This window comes from Vidua chalybeata, chromosome 2 (genome assembly GCF_026979565.1).
Source record: "Vidua chalybeata isolate OUT-0048 chromosome 2, bVidCha1 merged haplotype, whole genome shotgun sequence".
Lineage (NCBI taxonomy): Eukaryota > Metazoa > Chordata > Aves > Passeriformes > Viduidae > Vidua > Vidua chalybeata.
The window spans coordinates 5,930,271-5,941,641 of record NC_071531.1 but is presented as its reverse complement, the minus strand read 5'-3'; the positions used below and the strand labels follow the sequence as shown (position 1 = coordinate 5,941,641).

Genomic DNA, 11,371 nt, shown 5'->3' with positions numbered 1-11,371 from the left:
TTTTTCTGTAATTCCATCAAGTGCTGCTTAGGACGACTGGACACCGAGTCGTGCTCGGCATCACACAAGGCTGCCTGTAGCTGACTTGGTGCTTACACTCGTATCTCCAGCTTGCAGAGACCTTTTTCCACTTGCTGGACTGGAAAGTCTACTTTTTTGCAGCTTCCAGCCCAGAAGACATCCCAAGTCAACAGAAGCTGTTTGTTAATTTTGAATGGGATTACACTTGACAAAAAAAGATCACCTCTAAAAAAATTTAGAAGGAGGAAAAAGATATCTCTCATTCAAACTGGAAATCTTTAAAGAATCTGTCAGTGAGAAGCAACAGTAATACAGCCATAATGTAGACAGGGAGTGACTGCAGATGTTTTTTCTTAATTTCTTCTGCCAGATCTGTGCTGTCACATGTCATCCCTCTTACAAGCCTGAGACTGCAGTTTTGAAACAAGATCAGATTTGCCTGCAAAAACAAATTTTCCACAGCATCATGCTGGACTAGAAGCAATTCTACACCTCTCAGTTCATCTCCCTAGCTTCTAAAATGCACCACCACTGCAGTTATCACAGTTACTGTAACTAAAAATAGGTCATGGAATAAAGGTGCAAAATGCCTCAACTGTAGCTAATTTTATAACAGTAGGCAAACATGAAATATCTTTATCACCTTCTTGGAAGTCTTATTAACCAGCTCAGATCAGTGTGATTAAACTCTGCGTCAGCACAAGTCCTATCACAAATCTGGTCTTTCAGAGCCTTTGGTTTGGTTTTCCCTGCCCTCATGAACTAAGTCTGGGTGTGCTCATATTTCCATCTGGCTGTACCTGCAGCACAGGGGGCTGCTATCTTATTCAAGATATGTTATTGACTTCTCTTATCAAAACCGTGAGAAAAATCCTGCCCTGTGCTGGTTCCTGACCTCCTGAACAAGGCAGGAGAGCTGGCCAGATAATGCCCACGCTTTCCAGGAGAGTTCATTGACTGATTCTACACAGGGTGAGGCAAAGGGACACCACCCCAGGAATGTCTCTGGCACTCCTGGCTGACATGGAAAGCATGCCCAGAAACTGAAAGACTGGAGAAGCTGAGGAAGTGGCTTTGGAGACAGGGAAGTGTCAGGGGTCCCTGACAGGGTGAGCTTTGGTGCCAGGTCTCTTCTCAGCAGGTGGGGATCCCATTAGGAGTCCTGGCCACACCCCAGTGCTGAGGAGTAAGTGCCTTTGAGCAGAAAAAATGAAAAGAATACATAATTAAAACATAAATAAATAACCCCCAAACTTCACACAACTGTTCTGTTTAACTTCAGATTATCTGTTTATTATTTGAAGTTGCATTTTTCATGACTACCATGGGGCAGACAGTTGCCTGCCCATGCTGTTTTGTATGGGACAGTTTGATCCAGCTGAGAAGAGGAACAAGAAAGAGGGGAAAAAAATAAAATCTTTTAATTTGCTCCAGCCCAGTGACAATTTGCCAGTCCTCAGGAGATGAAGGTTTGTGGGGGAAATTGATTGGTTTTTAATTTATTTTTATTTCAAGTAGTCCTTAAAGAAGAGCTCCCATTAGCAAACATATACTCTGGCCAGCTGGAATGATTAACCACAAAACCATCAGGCATGCACAAAGTAAGCCAGTGCCTTTCATCAGCATTTTTGGCCATGTGGCAACTGCAGACCAGCTTCATATAATGTGTCTTAGCTTCATTTTTGAGCAATTCCAACTGCATCACAACATAATCTGGATAGAAAATTATTTCTAAACAAAATCAAACAATCCCTCAGAAGCAGAAAACTTGGCCAACCTCCTCCATTTTATACTTCATCAACTTTTGCATTAAAACTGGTTTTAGTGTTCCCAGGTCACAGGTGCTCAGGCTTGAGCACCCTACAGCCACGAGGGATCTCAGGCACAAAAGGTGTGCCCCACCTCAATGTTTTTTTAGAAGATTTGGGGTGTGGTTGAAGGGCAGGACCAGAAAGGAATTGTTTTGTTTAGTCTCCAGGCAATGCTGCAGCAAACAGCAAGGAGGGAACCACTGAACTTTTGCACCTGGCAGAAGCCAGGTGAGAAGCTGGCAATGGGCCCTCAAGCCCTCCTAAACAGGCCTGGCTTTACAGCCCAGCAATTTTACTAATCTCTCCCTACACATTTTACAAAGCAAGCTCTAATCTTAATCTCTGCACTCCCAGCTGATGGGATAGAGCACCCAGCCTGGCAATAAACACTTGTATAACATATCTCTGCTATATCCTATCTCAGCTGGAAGCTCCATGCAAGCAGTCAGCAGGGTTGAGAGGTGAGCACAAAGCAGCCACACGAAAAAGTGTATTTGAACAGAAGTAAAGTGCAATTCAGCAGCGTGCCAAATGCTGGTCAAATTTGCAAGGAGATAAGCAAGAAAGCACATGGCTCCCAAAACATCCTTGTCTGAGAGGCAGGACTCTCACAGACTGGATGCAAACACAACTGGAATGTCACTGCTTTCATTCAGACTGTTTATTTTTTGGGGAGGGAAGATTTATATTTAGATACTTAAATATTTTATATTTATATTCCTCTCTCCCCCAGACCCCAAAGCTCATGTCCCTGTTCACTGACAAGACAGCACAGACTATTTTTTGCCCTCTTGAGGAGCTACTCCCCACAGGTTGGCAGAATACCAGCAACTTAATTACACAGACAGCTATTAGAGCCTGCCTGAACTTTCACACTACGAAAAACTGTGTTTTCTCTCATGAAATTTAGAAATAAATATTGATTTTTAGCTAGGGTGAGATCCAAGATCTGAAGAGTTGCTGCTATATACTTCGCCCATCAGAGTCCTTGCTCACCTTGCTGTCCCTGTGGGTCACAGCCACAGGGAAGGTGTTGCCTTAAGGGCCTTTGGACCCTCAGCACAGCAGGTGTTGCTGAACTCAACAATTTCCCTGCTGTTAGACCAACTTCTGATAGGCCAGGGGTAGAGGACTGCAGATAACAACTGCAGAATGGGCACTTCCATTGCTGCTAACATTTACATTAACACATAACCCTTCAGAGACAAAAAACCCTCTACAAAACCTAGCAAGAGTGGCTGGATCTGCAGTCGTGTTCAGAAATGAACACATCAGGTTTGACAAAACTCACACAGGACAGTGCAGAGCACAGCCCTGAGAGCATAAACCAAGCTGTAGGATTTTTTTGCTCTTGGATCTCATGGTATCCCTGCCATGAAATGGAAGAACCTCTCCTATAATTAGCCTTAGCCTGAGCAGTTGCAACAATGAAGAACTGCAGATGGCATTGCTGGGACTGTGCTGAACCTTCCCCAGGTACCTCTGCTCAATGCCTGGCTTACACAATTCACAGGCCCAGAGAGGAGCCCAGTTACACCCCTAAATAGTTGCAAATAAGCTGGTTGGAATGCTAAATACCTTTCAAAAGGTGGCTGTGCTCCCTGCACATTTCTAGGCTAAGCAGAGCCTCCCCCCACCTGATTAAAGCAGGTCCCTCCCAGCTGAAATAGTCTATTTTATGTCTTGCTTATATGCTGGGAGAACAGCGACCATACACAGAGCAAATAACACTTCCAACACCTCCCAGTGCTTGCTGCTATTCCCTAGGAAAATCCAGAAGCCTTGTGGCAAATACAACCATCAACACCTTTACAGAAAAAGCACAAATCTCCTCTCTTGAGTGTCTGAGATCCTGAGCCCTCGGGCAGCCACCCACTGCAGGGTACCCCGAAAAACAGGGGAACTGACTTCAGAGAGAAACAAACAGCTAACTAATTTGCCCAAAAGCTTTTTCATTTAAAGGATCAGACTGACAAAAGTAGTAGCAAAAATCAGCTTCACATTTGCTCCTTTCTCACAGTCAAGCTGAATTTTTGTTCTCATCCCTACTGGCATGTTCAGGTCATTAGGCCTCAGTAACAGATACATATTTCTTGCCAAATATCTCCCACTGCCAGGACTTACACATCTCTTGGACATGCAGCAGCAATGCTACTGGCTGTTGCCTCTTCCTTTGAAATTGAACACGCTGCTTCAATTTTTGCTACTATGGCTGCACCATGAAAGGTCTTCCACTGTTGCTCAAGTGGTTCAAGAGCCAGCATGAAAACTCATTAATGCTTCATATCTCTGCATCTGGCCTCACCCTGGGATGAGAGCCCTAACCAAATAAGGTATTAGCTAAATATGTGGAAACAAGAGAAACCAGCCACAGCCAGGATAGCTTCCCATGGGCTGGAAAGTCTCCCTCTGCAGCCAAATGCAAAATGATAAATAAAGTACACAGATTCAGGTGCTCACCAGCCTCATGTAAACAGTGTTTTGGTTTCCACCTGAACTGGAAAAGGATTAAGGTTTATCAACAGGAAGTAGAGAAGATGAGCATGACAAGACATAGCTGGTCTGTACGCCTTACCCAAACAACCTTGCTGTCTTCTGCTCAGAATGACAAATGGAGGTTGCATTTTCCTTCTGAGGAGAGCTTGGTTAAGACTGTCTGTATTATTTGGTTAGTCTGATAACAAAATGGGGGGCAGGGCAAAGAGAGAAACTCACATTTATTAGTAATACCAGGTACAATCACCAATATGTGATGAACAATAGACAAAAAAAGACTCAATTTTTTGGAGAACTCTGCCAGCAGGCTCAGAACCCATTTGGATAACAAACACAAGCAGAGAGGAAATATACAACTAGGCAAAGGAATATTGCAAGGTTACAACATGCTATCATAGCACCAAATGAAAATACACAGATCCCTTGAACAGTCTGCACCAGTACTTAGCTGAATGCAAGTTTATATTCCAGATACAGGAAATTAAAAGATACAAACCATTCATTCTTCCATCAATTCACTTATAGGTGATGAAAACAGCTTGGAAAGCGTCTGATTTACAGTGTTTGAATTAGCAGATGTGTGGGCAACTGTAGTAAAAGAAAAGGGGGAGTTGTGTTCTGTGGAAAAGCAGGCTGTATTTTTCTTCAGTTGGAAACCTTTTAACAAATATGCAAGATATAGCAAAGAGAGGGGAGAAAGCACATTTATACACCCTAAAAGCAGCATGACAAAGGTGCTGTTCTTGTGAACATCTCCAAACACTGAAGTGAGGAGCCCCAGGGACTGAAAACCAAGAAGACACTAGGCAATAGCCTGTAGCAAGTGAGCCAGCTTAAGGATTTGTGTTGGCTTGGTGACTTGTCTCAACAAAGTTTTGTTCTGTGCTTGCTTCATTGCAAAGTGCAGGAAGCAAGGGAAAAATAAAACCAAAAAAACAAAAAATCAAAACCATACCAAAAGGCCTGCATGGTTGAACAAGGAGATCCTGACAAAACTCAGGCACAAAAGAAAGCATGCAGCAGGTGGAGCAGGGGTGGATAACATGGAAGGAACAGAGACACTGTCTGAGCATGCAGAAACACGGTTAAAAAAGCCAAAATCCAACTGGAATTTGAGCCATTCAAGGTTTTGATGGGATGCACCAATGAGTGCTGAGGGAGCTGGCAGGTATCATTGCAAGGCCACTCTTGATAATCCTTGAAGGATGATGGCAACTGTGAGCAGCGCCAGAGAAGCAGAGAAGACCAAACATCACCCCTGTCTTCAAGAAGAGAAAGAAAAAGGATCCATACTGAACACAAGTCAGCGTTGTATCCTTGTGGCAAAGAAGGTTAAAGGCATCCTGAGCTGCACGAGGCAAAATATTGCCTGCAGGTTGAGGGAGGTGATCCCTTCCCTCTCCTCAGCACTAATGAGGCCACTTCTGGAGTTCTGGGCTCCCCCACACAGCAAATACTTCAATCTAAAGGGGACAGAGTGAAGGGCCACAAAGATGATTAAGAGACTGGAGCGCGTCTTCTGTGAGGAAAGGCTGAGAGAGCTGGGGTTCTGCCTGGGGCAGAGAAGGCTCAGGTGGGATTTCATCAGTGTATGGAAATACCTCCAGGGGGGGCAAAGAGGACAGAGCCAGGCTCTCTTCAGTAGCACCCAGAGGAAATGGGCACACACACTTGATCTTCTGTCTGAAAATCAAGTAGGTGGCCTGGCTTGAGCAGGGGAGCAGAAGCAGATCACTTCCAGAGGTCCCTTCCAAGCTCAACCACTCTGTGACTGTGGAAAAATTATGACTGGATTTTGAAAGAGTATAGCCATAACAGCACTCTCCTTCAGGTCACTCAACCCATGCTAAGTATAATAGCACAATATTGAAAGAACAGGAAGGGTAGGAAGAGAAAAAATATTTATTTCAGTCTTTTCTTTCTGTCAAGATAAACAGTTATAAGTCAGTAAGGTCTTAATTTTCTTCCATGTTTGACTACACTCAGCATAGCACAGAGCAATCACAGCACCTCACTTCTGTCACATTGATGAGCCTGGAAAAAAATCATCCCCATCAAAAACCAACTCCAGACCAAAGCTCAACCACACACTGGAAAGGTTTATCCTGGTGAGCAGTCACCACAGATCAGTATGAGTGAAAACTGTATGGCCATGCCCACCAGACCCACAGCCTTCACACTCCAGACTATTAAACAACCACAGGTGTCTGTGGCTCCTGTATTTTTGTTATGCTGAGGGGTTTTGAAAGAATGCATTAGTGATCCATATCTGCTACCTCCTCCTGCAAGATGGGAGGACAGCAATAGTGTGAAAAAAGAATGGAAGACACAGAGGGTATCTAAGCACAAAGCTGGAGCACAGTAACCTTTCCATCCTCATGAGTTTTTTTTGCTAGGTGGTTCCAAGCAGGGCACTTGGAAGACAAAACACAAGAAAAACTTGTGTTTAAAGACATAGGACTTTAAAGGGATGTAGCAGAAAAGGCTGTTGAAATCACTGGACACACAGGGCAATTACTTCAGTTCATGGTTTAAATTTAGGCTTGTTCAAAGCACGTAAAGAAGGAATTAGCCAATGAAACATTAAGGTCGCATCCTTAAACTTTGTTATGGAGTGATTTTCTTTTATCTGGAGCAGGACATAGCACCTCTGAGTCAGATTCCAGCAACTGAGTTAACCTGGACAATACTTCTGCTGTAGTGAGAGGAGCTCTCAGAGGAGGATTAGGATCTTCCAGAAGAGTAGCTCTCAAGAGCATGAGGGGAAAAAACCCACCAATATGACTTTGTCTTGACATAGTGCAGCCATAGATGGTTTTGGTACTTCATCAGGAATTCTAGTCTTGGAAGCCTTCCACTTCTACGTTTCCGTGCTAGAGAGAAAATAACTTCTACAAACTCAGACGTTTATTCCTCGGCTCTGTCTTCCACCCATCTAAATATGAGTTGCATCAGACATTCAAAGCTTTCCAAAAGTGAAGTGCCTCAGGAAATACTCTGGATTATCACTGCCACAGGAGACAATGAGCCCATTGAGCCCATTACAGCCCAATTTGAGTGAGAAATTACATATTGCTGAAATATTACCATGAAGCTGACTGATTTACTAAGCCTTTTTGTTAAAACAATTAAGTAGAGTGTGGTGGCTTTGTTTGTTTTCTAGTATAATGAAATATGATTTTCTAGACTTTTTTCAATTATTTAACTTCTAGCTTAACACCCAAAAAACTCCAAACAAACAAGCCCCAAAAAATAAAAACAACCAAAAAAAACCAAACAGGCTTATTTTAACATTTAAGGGGTTTTTTTTTTGTAAGAGTGTTACATATTAATATTTAAAATCATCCAGCATGATTAAATAGCAAGCTCTCTACTTAATCCAAGCAGAGGAGGAGCTGAGATGAATGAGAACAGTGGTTGTATTACTATTATTTATTTTTAAGAGTAATTATTATTTAATACTTTTTAATAATACTTCAAATCAATGGGTATGCCTTTTATGGCATGTTTATATAAGGTAAAGTTCAACACTAATAGTGCATTAAGAAGTGTGTGTACACATCTGTAAAGTAAACAAAGGGAGATGTCAGAAGGATTCAATTCAATGCAAGAGAGATTACCCAGAAACTAGCAGTTTGAATAAGTGTTGAACAGAATACACAAAATATATTTTTCCACAATTGCTGAATTGTGCAATTATGTAGCTATGTGCAAAAAAAACCCATCCTAGAAATGCCCTTGGCAGCAAATGCCCATTGAAAGAAAAACATGCATTTATTTATGAAATGCAACAGCAGACATACCAGACCCACAGCTCAGTGAGATGCAAGAGCTCTCGAGGAGAAAAAGAAAGGCTTCTGCTTAGAAACTTCACGGGGTAGCCTCTGTGTTCAGCTGTACAGGAAACCAAATACATTAATATCAGTCAAAACTAATTTTAAGATACAAGTTTTTTAATTTTTTTTTTCCTCAATAGAAAGAATTAAGCAAAGTCTCAAGTGCCTGCTTAAGCTGAGAGACAAGAATAGTTTCAGAAACATTGGCAAAATCCTTGTTATGAACATTTTCAAGTAGCACGCTCATTGTGTGAATGTTTAACTATAGACAAGAAGAAGAAATGTTTAACTATAAGACAAAAGGTAGGCAGTCCTTCTAGAAGGAACTGCAGTACCTGAAGGCTGCATTATCATAAATAGCTAAATTCTGGGAAAAGATCAAAGGTAGATGTTCCTGAGCTTTTTCTATTGGTGAAGTGGTATCTTGCAAGACCTTACGTCAGCTGCACATGCTATGGTGAGAGCCGACAATATTTCCATTTATTCCTCAGCTTGGCTGGAGAAACAGTCCCTGATTTCTGAGTCACTGCTCACATCCTGCCCTGCTCCAGAGCACACTTCCTCATTCACAGCAGAAGCTCCTTGCAGCAGCACGTTTGGATCTCAGCACGTGCAGAGGGAACACAGGGAGATTTCACAGAGGTAAGCAAGAGATCGAGTTTTCTATCTTGGACGAGAAAGTGCTAAAATTACAGTATCTGGGCTACGGGGTTTGGCTAAGGTCTTTTACACTTGGTTCAGATGATGTTTCCATGGGAAAAAATGAAAAAGAAACTGTGGATTTTGCTTGGGGTTTGTTTTTTTTTTCTTTGTCATAAGCGACAGTTTGCTAGAGAGGAAAAACTACAGACTGAGGGGGTTCCCAGCTGTGTAACTGCTCTCCCCTGTGCTGGCTCCCAGCTGGGGTGTGCAAAATGGAGAGCAAGCCCACCACTAAAACAAAAGGCATTTCCAACTACTTTTCTCACTGAGCACTGCTTTGCCTTTATTTCTGCTCTTATTTTTTTGCTTTTCCTTAGTCATTAAAGTGACACACTGACAGAAGTGACTGAACAGGGAGTCTCAGTTTTGTGAAATTCAGAGAAGACTAGGTTGAAAACAATCAAATCACACTTTCTGCCTCAAAATGTCACCTGAGCAAGAGCAAAGGCTCAAGACGTTCATCATTCTAGCAGAAAAGGAGCTCTAGGTAACTTCTCAGGTTCTCAATGGCAGAGAGTAACAGCAGCCAAAAAGGAAGGCAAGAGGTCCCAGGGTCCAGGCTGCAGGTAGTGAAGAAGTCAAGTGTAAAAGTGACACGACTAGAAAGAGAGCAAACAACTGCACAGGAGGGGTTTCCCAAACTGAGTCACCGTGGTTTCTATTACAAGTGGTGGTGGAGTTTGGAAAAAAAAAAAAAAAAAAAATCCTGTTGCACAAATAGACTCCAGACAAACCTGGTGCCTTGGTTTTGACAGATTTATATAAGATTAATTAAAAAACAAACCACAAAAACTATACAGCAATAGATGTACATGCCAGTCCCTATAACAGGATATTTTTGCTGCCTTTAGAGGGGGCTGTACCCACCAAATTAATGCAGGGACAGAGGAAAGTAGGAGAAAGACATCTGGGAAAAGTACAGAGCAAGAGATGTCACAAAGTCCAATTTCTCACACCTCCTCCATGTGAACCTGGAACTCAGACCCCCTCAAGAGCCAGCTCATGCTAGATAATCTTGCCTTTTTGAAAGCCAAATGGAAATGTTTTACCAGTTGACTAAAAGTGAATCCTGAGGAAGAAGTGAAATGACAGAGCTATAGATTTCAGTTCTCATTAAATCAAAAAACTTGCCATTTTTTGGAGTTTATCGTGGTAACACAAGTGTAGGTAGTGCAAAGGTAAAAATCAGCACAGATTTTTCATTCCAGAGAAATTATTTATCTATTTCTGGAAAGGGAAAGGAGATGACAGGAAATTTTCAGCTCCAAGTGCTCTTCTTGTAATACAGACCAGGTTATTGAAATATTTGGCAAAATGAGTATTACCAAAAAAAAATCTCTGATAGGCTTTCCCCAATTGGGAAAGCCTTAAAAAAAGATTGCATGGGTGTATACTACACTCAGGAGACTGATTTTTTGGTAGAAAAGTCACCAGTTCTGCACAATTTTCTCCAGAGAAGCCACTCAGTGGTCCATGGGAGGTGAGGGATGGGTGGGAGAAGAACATTTCACTCTACAAAAGAAAAAACCATATATTCTTTAAGAAAAAAAAAAAAAAAGCCAACACACAAGGTATAGCCTCTTTAGGAGGCTTCTTGGATTTCCCACCTTATCATGGTAAATGCCATCTACAGTTTTCTGCTAACATAAAACAGAGACCTGGTGGAGCAGATCCAGATGAAGTCCACAAAAACAGTCAGTGCTGGAACACCTTTCCTCTGAACACAGGCAGAGAGAGTTGAGGTTGTTCAGCCTGGAGAGGGCTCTGTGGAGATCTCAGAGGGGCCTTTTAGGGGCTGGTAAGGAAGAAACTTTTTACCAGGGCCTGTAGTGACAGGACAAAGAACAACGATTTTAAACTGAAAAGGGGTAGATGTAGGTTGCACATAAGGAAAAAAATTCTTTACTGTGAGAGTGGTGAGGCACTAAAATGGGTTTCCCAGAGAAGTTGTGGATGTCCCATCCTTGGAAGCATCCAGGCCAGGTTGGATGTGTCTCCAAGCAGCCTGGTCTAGTAGACGATGTCCTTGCCCATGGCCAGGGGTTGGAACAAGATGATCTTTCAGGGTCACTTCCAAATCATTCTATGCTTCTATGACAAGTACTTCAGAATCCTTTGAAAGAGTTTAGCTGGTTTGTCTTTCACACCCTTCTCACTTTCCTTTTCTGAACTGTGTTACAACCTTCCCTCCCTCTCAGGACAAAGCAACTGCCTCCTTTGGAAGCTGAGCATCCCTGAACAGTCACCAAAGGTGACAGTCCAGGTGCTGGGACATGTCCATGACTGAGCTTTGGTTCAACAGGTGAGAGAAATATGGGGAGGAAAGGAAAATGCATATAAACTGTCCTCTGAGCAGCGAGATACTTTTCTGCTACAGTGCATTAAGTACACACACACTTGTGAACATACTTCACTGAGCGTATCTCACTGGACACTGATAATTTTCAGGGGCATTTCGGGATGTGTATACATTGTGAATGTACCTGCAGTCATATTTTTCAAAGC

The 11,371-nt window shown here is 42.5% G+C and overlaps 1 protein-coding gene across 2 annotated transcripts in view; it reads left to right on the top strand.

Moving 5' to 3' along the window:
* The first annotated feature begins 8,683 nt into the window (after positions 1-8,683).
* LOC128782511 (V-set domain containing T-cell activation inhibitor 1-like) overlaps positions 8,684-11,371 on the top strand; it is a 38,704-nt gene continuing 36,016 nt past the window's right edge. For both annotated transcript variants that reach the window (XM_053932895.1, XM_053932888.1), the window contains exons 1-2: positions 8,684-8,806; positions 11,065-11,168. The gene's annotated coding sequence lies outside the window, so the exon portion shown is untranslated. The remainder of the gene's footprint in view (positions 8,807-11,064; positions 11,169-11,371) is intronic.